The following is an 8,489-nucleotide window of genomic DNA, read 5'->3' on the forward strand; positions in this document are numbered from 1 at the left end:
ACAGGGAAAAAAAAAAAAAAAAAAAAAAAGGAAAACAAACAAAAAAATCAATTAAAATTTTTCATTACTGCTTTTCAGCGCCAGCAAACTTTTAAGAAGCCAGGTTTTCAAACAAGAAAAGAAATTACTGAAATAACTGCAATTTTACTTTTTAAAACTCAGCATATTTTTTTAATTTTTTTTACATTTTGATCAACAAAGCCACTTTTTACTTAAAGCTGCCTCACTAGAAAAACGAGGGGTGGCTTTCACTCTGCTTTGCTCCTTAATGCAACAAAAGTGCTTTGGGGATTTGGGTGGTTGCATATACTTTGCATAAACGTGGTGGGTTTGGGGTTGATTTTTTTTTTTCCCCAAAAGGTCAGACTGGCAGTGAAAAAAAACCCCCCTCATTTATCTGTAATTTGCAATTACAGAGTGAAACCCTCCAGTTCCCCAGAAGTGCCCCACCACTGCTGACCCTTGGATGAGGAGCGCTGCTCAAACACCCTCCCTGCCTGGGTCCCTTCCAGGCCAGTTGCTCCCCTCGTGGGACTTGGACACCAACCAACTTCACTGACCCGATACCTCGGAGCGGCTCCAAACCTGTGTCTCAGATGGGAAAGGCTGGCACACACCAGGCCAAAAAAAAAAAAGAGAGAGAGAGGAACACATACCCGATTCTGTAATATTGCACATAAAAAAGACCTCCCTTACAGATCCCGCTAATATTTCTGTTCCCAGTGTATGAGTTATTAATATTTAGTATCTGTGACTCACTAATATTTACTTTGGGAAGTATTTTTATAAAGTTTGACTGGTTTTCTCGATGCGGGAGCTAACGGAGGCTCCTGTTGTTAACAGCCAGGGAGCCCTCCCTGAACAAACTTTGCTGGTCACTGTTTAACCTGGGCTGCTGGGCTCCTTTATGGCCCTGAACCTCCAACACCGAGCACTGAGGCTCTCAGGGATCGCTGCTGATGGCTCTGCTGAGACACAGCTAATTTTAAATCTGGATCTCATGGCAAAGGAAAAACGTCTCTTTTACTGGCAAAACTGTCACAGTCGAACGCTGTGTTCAGATTACGGGAAGAGAACACACACACAATCCCTTTTTTGGGTACTTGGCATTAATTTTATCTGAAGTCACGGATTATATAAGAGAAGAGCAGAGACCTCACACAACTTTCTCTTGCGTCAGTGAGGGACAGTCGGGGGCGTCAGGGACCCCCTCCACACTGAGCCCCCCGTTGTGTCATCCCATGCACAAAGCCAAGGGCCCAGTGCTTGACCATTTTTCCAGTAACTCTCCTTAAAATTGGATCACAAGTATTTTCTGGAACTGCATCCAGAGCTGTCCACAAGATCAAGCAGAGTTGGCTTTTAAAGTCCTTTTCTTGGTCTAGACTAGAGACTTTGGAGCTCATGAAAACTTGGGTGTTTTCATAACTTTATTGCTCTTGTTAAAATGGTCGGTGTCCAAACAAAGTCCATTTTAGTGCTCTGGAGTTACAGACATCATTGTTGTCTGATAATGGAGCTGTTCCCAAGGAAAGCATTGTCCAGCACTAGGCTACTCAGCTCCGTGCATCTGGTTTGCTGTAAGGGTTTAGGACAGCTCGACTTCACTCGTGTGTTTGGAAAGGCTCACACAGCCTGCTGAGCTGGCCAGCTGCCCTCAGACGCCTGAGATTGTTTCATGACTCTGCAGATGAGAAAATTTCCATGGTCTCCATCTTCCCACCACAAACCTGTCCTCAGATGGTGCTACATGCCTGGCACTGAAATGCCTCCTCTGCATTTCAGCAGAAGGTGCTGCTCCCCAGCAGCCAGCACTCAGTTTGGGTTACTCTGCTCAGTGACATCCCTACAGGGGTGCCCTAAATCACCCCTTGCCAGCATTTCAGAGCAGCATTTTTGTAGGGTTTTCCTCAGTATTTTACCTCAGACACAGCAGAAGGTCCACAAGTCCATCTCCAAACACACCTCAGGATCCCCCCACAGGACCCATTTGTCTGCCAAAAGCCCTACAGGGGGAAAAAGAACCAAACAAACCCAAAAAACCTGAACAACAAAGAGTTAAGAGAGCAGTAACTAGTTTTTATCATCTCAATCCATACTGGCACCATGCTGCACATCTTTACCTGGGCCACTTCTACAAGGTCACCTCTGTATCACTCGTGGGACAATGCCAGGCCATGCCTGTGCACCATCCTGGTCCAAGCAGATGATAACCCTTCCCATATAATGTCATGTTTCCTTTAGCCTTAAAAATTATAGAAACAATGACTGGGAGGGCCATCAAGTCATTTTCTAGCCCATCCTCCACCCAAAGCAGGATCTAATTTTAGCAGCTGCCATCCAGTATATTCTTAAAAACCCTGAATGGTGGCCCAAAAAGACCATGCAGATAATCTGTTCCAGTCAGAGCCTTTACTGATGGCCAGTCTCAATGTTTCCTACTACATTTTAAGCCCATCCCTTCTCAGTGGTGGCCTTTTGGGCAGGAAGAACAAATACCCTCTCTCCTCTTACTGTACCTTTACACACTTCAAGCATCCTCTTCCTCACCTTTGTCATCCTCACGATCTTTCCTCCTTTCTTGAGGGTTGTTTGAGCTCTCAGGTCTCTCTTTGCTTCCTCCTGGACTTCCCACAGCTGGCTGAGTACTCTTCAGGCAGTGATGTACAAACCCAGACGTCACCACACTGCAGCAGAGACCTGAGCAGCACAAAGCAAAGCTGAAATGCTTCTCACCTGCCTTTAGACCCTTTCCCTCTTTGCACATTTCATATGACATTTATTTCCTTGCCCACAGCATGGTGCTTTTGACTCTTTTTTATCTCAGTTGGGCTGAGTTACTCCTTTCTGATTTGTCTCCATCTTTTATTATTCCTCGTATTCTTCCCTTCCAAGTGTCAGCTTATTTTTGCAAATTGTTTCTTCCAGCACAGGTACTGATGCAGTTTTAGAGCCACCCTGCATTCATATAAATCATGTTTTGATTAAAGCATGTCAAAAGAGATGGTATAAAAACCTTCTTACAGTCAATCTGTATTGGGTTTTATTATTTTTTCCCCCAACTTACAAAGCCTGTTAAGCTGGTGGAGAAGGCGATTAGGTTGCTTCTGATATTTGTTTCTGACAAACTTGTCCTCTGGCCCCTCTGGTATTTTCTTAGCTTCCACAAGGGCAAAAGATAGATGTGCAGAAACAAGCCTTGAAGCAGCTACTGAAATAAAAACTTGAGGATATCAGTGCCAAGCACTTCTCAGGACAGTGAATGTGTTGGCAGGTCCTCTCCTGGGGCCGTGATCACCCACAGACTCTAAACTAGAGGAATCCCAAACCTGAGGGAAGCAGCACTTGTAAGACATTCTAAAGCTCTGCATTTGTTTTGAAAGCCTGTGCTCCCTTCTGCTCTCAGTCCTCACATTCCACCTGAGCCTCCTGACTCTTCGCCTGCTATAAATATCCTCGTATTCGATTTGACACTCAGTATCCCTGTGAGGTGCTGGGCTGTGCAGTGGCTGATGAGGGACACTGTGGATAACCCTGTCCTGCTCACATGGCACGGAGGGTGAGGAGCAGAGGGAGCTGCACAAGGCAAACCTTGTCTGTTGACTTAACTCGGTAACCCTATTTTAACCAGAGTCAACAAGATATAAGGGTGGTTTCTATTTACACTGAGGCTTCTTTACACTGCTCTATCCACACCCTAAAGTGGCATAAATGTCTCCTAAGTGCCCTAAAGTAGGTCCTTAGTATAAATGAGAGCCAACCCCGTCGTTTGCAAAATGGCTTTGAAAACATCGCCCAGGCACATCCTATAAATGACTGTGGGTTTTTGGAAGGACACCCATGCCAAGGTATGCCCATGCTATACATAGCCTCTGATGAGCTCAGCATGGGGTGAGGAGCAGGCAGCAGAAGGCAAAACAACCAGCAACAAGACATTTCTCCCTGAAACAGCAAGCTGGGAGAGCCTGGCTTCTGCACGATCCCAGAGGATTATCAGTGTGGGAAAACAGGTCACCTTCACTGAAGTCCACATAGTTTTCTCTTTCCCTTCCCCTCTACTTTCATTCGAACTTCCAGTTTTAATGCCCTCTCCACTAAAGCACGAATCTCAATCCCACCCCCAGCAGGGAAAAAAAAAATTCCGTTTTTCTCTTGCTTCTTTGTGTTTCGCCCTCAGCCTTCACTTACCTGGGTTTCATCCCTGCTGTGCAGAAAGAACACCCAGCTTTGGCTGCCATGTTGCTCTCACACAGCACTCGTGACAACACCATTCTCTGGTGGATGAGCACAGGATAAAGCACATGGCTGGAGCAGGAGGAGACAACCATCAGCAAAAACAGAGACAGTGTCAAAGGATTTGAAGCTAACCCAAGGGGATGGGCTTAGCTTCAGCCTTAAATTTGGGGCGTTATGCTGCTTTGATCTCTAGGCCAACCAAGACCTAATTTTTGCCACAGTATTCATGGAATCATAGGATGGTTTTTGTTGGAAGAGACCTTAAAATCAACTAATTCCAACCCCCAGGTTACGTTGTTTTGTAGCACCAACAAATAGGAAACCAAACAACTGTTGCAATTAATACATCTAAAAAACCTCACAGTGACCATTAGCCTGAATTCTCTTTTGTACTTACTTTTAGGTTCTGCTGATGGAAGTCTCCCCAAACATTTTCAGCAAAGGAGATATTTTTGCAGAAGGGAGAGCAGGTGAGAGCAAGGACAAACTGGACATTAAAAAGTTCAAATGCACAGTTTGGAATTGCAGGGAGTGCACCAGCCATGACATTTTCCTCCTAGAGGAATCACTGGCAGTGCAATGATGGTGTTACCTTGTCAGTGCTTAGTTAGATTTTACAGGTAAACACTGTTCAACCACAACTGCATCAGGCAAGCCTTGGAGTAATGCAAACACCTCCGGGTTTTATGTTGATCTTGTGGTATATGTAATGGAAAACAGAAAATTCCATGGCCTTCTTGTCAGCCAGGACCCCCTCCCACGGCTCAGCCCACATTTTTGGTCCAAACCCACATGGTGCTCATTGCCTGGAGGCTGAGTTATGAACCTCCTTTAACCAAGGTGGTGTTGAATTACCAGGGAACAACTTGGTTGGATTTGTGGTGCTGTCAGAGAGTAGGAGCTTGGAGAAAACTTCAAGGGGAATTAAAAAATCTGTCTACTTTTCCTTTCAAAAAAAAAAAGAAAGGGTATATTTAACAACAGTCTGCTCAGGTGGGGGTGACTTCACCTCAGTTATATTTTGCAGCATTAATTCATTAAACTCTTATTCCAACTAGTGGATTTTTTAATCTACTTCAGCCTCTATGTTGCAGGGATTTAAAGACAGTGATTTTCCCTTACTCTAAGGATGGTTCACTAAAGGATACATCTTATTTTTGATGGGGTAAAGGCTGGCTTTTAATGCTTGGGCATTGGGCAGTTACATTTATTTGTTTGTGGAACAGACTCTGCACAACCCAATCTCATTTGGGGTCTCCAGGGAATACTCTAGTCCCCAGAAATAATCCCAAATAGCTCTTCTAAACACAAACTCAGCTCTGGCTGAGCATTAAAGACAAGGGAAGCATTCATTCTGGGAAGGTTTTATTTCACAAATAATTCAGAAATCAAAATAAAATGGAAGGGGGGGGAAGATATTTTACAATTCTGTATTTAGAAAAAAAAAATCTAGTTTATAAACAACCACATAGCCCCTTGGAAAACATGCAAAGGCACTCGAAAATTTACAAGTAACTTTTATACATAGGAAGTAAAATACATCATTTTTCATAGAAAAAAAAAAAAGCAACTCTATGAACTGGCCCTAAATATTTAGACTGCACAACTGACCAACTGGAGCCTCCTCAATCAGCTGTTGGCTGAGTGTCTTAAAATGGAGAAATTAGTGGAGCCAACAGACCCCCCAGCTCACCAGCCATGGCTTCAGCTTTCGCCCTGGTTTTGTGTTTTCTGGAGGTTTGGCTGAGCCAGATGTTCTGCAGCAACATCTTGGCTTCAAAAAATCAATGTATTGGCAAAGTACAACCAGGCAGCCTCAGCTTTGCTTCAAGATCCAACCTGGGTGCTTCAAGTTGGCACGTGCCCACAAACCTGCCGAGCTGGGGGCTAAGGAGGAACCTGGTGAGATAAAGACGTGATGCATCTTTAAGCTGCACTGAAATATATTAGGCTGAGAAATGTTTTGGTATCAGAAATAAAATCACTAAATATCTGGCTACAAACTGGTACTGTCCCACCTGTTTATGAATAGCTAGCACACGTGATTGCAAGTAATTGATATATCATGACTGCCTCGGAGGACCTGATCACACCTAATTCTGGTGGAGGTATGTTTAAATGAATAGCACCCAGGACCTCGAATAATATTTGTGTAGTAAAGTCACAATTTCTCTTTTGTACAACAAATATAAAAATAAACAGATACAGACTTAAATTAACATCGGTTTCTAAAAATCCAAACCAGTTGGCTGAAGATAAAAATACGCAATTGTTACTTGAATTAAGCATTTTAGGATATTTCTGTTGGAATAATAACCCTCCCCTTGTCCCCTTTCCATCAGGTAGATACATCCCAAGCTGTTTGGATTTTTATGTGCTCACAATAATCCCCTGGGCTTTACTCTAAGAGCCCTCGAGTTTCTTTCCATCGCTTTCCATCCGTGATTATCACGGAGGTGGGATCCTACAAGGTGTTTTATGTGCTCTTGCAGTCCCCATGAACCTGATTGCATCTCTTACTCTTTCCAATTCAATTTAATAGCCCTGTGGCTGCCATTTGGCCCGTGGTGGTCCCAGATTCATTGGATGGGCTTGAACCAGACCATGTATATCCCAGTTATTCACAGTGGGCAGAAACAGGGAAGCTTTATCTCACTGCCAACATCTCAAACGCTTCCAACCAGCAGCTTTTCTAAGATACGTTCCAGCTGTTTTTAACATCAATTTACCTAATAAGAAAAAAAAATACAGTTTTCCTATCTAAAGTGAATACTGTACATCTTGGAGGACGATACTACATAAAAAAAGACGACACAAAGAGTCACTTCTCTCTATCCACCCCAAAGGTAGGTTTTCTGTGCAGTACTTTTGGACACGATGCAAAGAAGCTCCAATTTCATGTTTTGCAAAAGGTCTCTTTCCAAATTCAGATTTTACAGAGAAATAATCCCCAATGATGAGACAAACTGAGTGATAAATGCCATTTAAATGTCATTTCCTTGCTGATATCATGGTGTTTACAGAATTAAAGAAGTGCTTAATCATATAAATGTTTTTGGACTGTGTTTTGAAATAGCTTGAAGAGATGGCTCTTATATCTGTCTGGATTAAACCAAACATAGAGCATAAGAGCAGCTATGAATCATCTGCCAAACAGAGAGAAATATTTCCTCCTTTCTTACATAATATTATCATGCAGTTATTGCATAGAAGGACTCTGCATTTACAAGAATGGAAGAACTACCATTGACATTGCCTTCTCATGACTAATGAAGTTATGTGTATACACCAAAACACCACCAGATTTGTGTTTAGACCAACTCTAAAAATTCATTTCCAATATAAAGCAGAGAATACTCTTCTGCCTTAAAAGTGCAGGTGATGGTAGGCCCTTCTCCTGGCTTTTAAATGCATTTGGGTGCAGGTCAAGACATAATTATCAAAATACAAAATAACATAATTACAATGCCTATGAGTTTTGCAAAACCAACCATCCTGGATATCCAGTGCTCCTGGGTACAGCATTTACACTGGCAGTGGGGATCTGTTGGCTTCACAACTTGGACAAGAAAAATTAATCTACCCCAATTTATGCCATAACTTTGAAGTCTCAGAACTGCACACACCACAAGGAGCTTCACAAAGGGAAAGTGAACATGCTTCCTATGGATGCAACCATTCCTAGCAGAAATAAGATTAATCTTATCACTATGTAACTACTACAGATAAAACAACCAGCACTGCTGTATAAAACAATACACTGCATTTAACTGTACTTGAAATGGCATGGAATATAAGATGAGATGTGCCAGCACAGGAGCCCCGATTCACTGACTTCTCATAAGTTGCCAGGCTTGCAAAATACCTGTGAGTGTTTGACCAGCAAACACTAAACCTGCTTTTTTGATTGCCTGGTGGCCTTGTTTTCTGCAGCGAGGTTCTCTGCCACCATTTTACACCCCACTCCAGTCCCCAAAAACCTCGATGTCTGGCTGCCCAGAATGTCCTCTCCCCAAACGTGACACCATCACTCAACGTGATGCCCCAGCAGCCTTACACAGCAGTGCTGGAGCATGCCCCCTCATTGGGAAAAGACCAAATTAGCACTTCTTTTGCACAGAAACCACACAAAACCACTCTCTCAAAGCCCATCCTCTCCCCAGACAATGCAACTTTTAAACCAGTTTCAAAGTGTCCAGCGCCTGGACAATCGCTCACTTCCGAGTCTGCTCGGCCGCGCACGTCCTCACACC

General features: G+C 43.3%; 1 long non-coding RNA gene across 1 annotated transcript in view; it reads right to left on the reverse strand.

Annotated features, from left to right (window-relative positions):
• Positions 1-2,680, reverse strand: part of LOC108500238 — a 6,553-nt gene extending 3,873 nt beyond the window's left edge. The window contains exons 1-2 of the long non-coding RNA XR_001875791.1: positions 2,551-2,680; positions 1,923-2,006 (exon numbers count right to left, since the gene is read on the reverse strand). This is a non-coding gene — a long non-coding RNA (uncharacterized LOC108500238). The remainder of the gene's footprint in view (positions 1-1,922; positions 2,007-2,550) is intronic.
• Between the last annotated feature and the right edge of the window lie 5,809 nt (positions 2,681-8,489).

The sequence above is a fragment of the Lepidothrix coronata genome, unplaced genomic scaffold (assembly GCF_001604755.1).
Source record: "Lepidothrix coronata isolate B3197 unplaced genomic scaffold, Lepidothrix_coronata-1.0 Scaffold87, whole genome shotgun sequence".
NCBI lineage: Eukaryota > Metazoa > Chordata > Aves > Passeriformes > Pipridae > Lepidothrix > Lepidothrix coronata.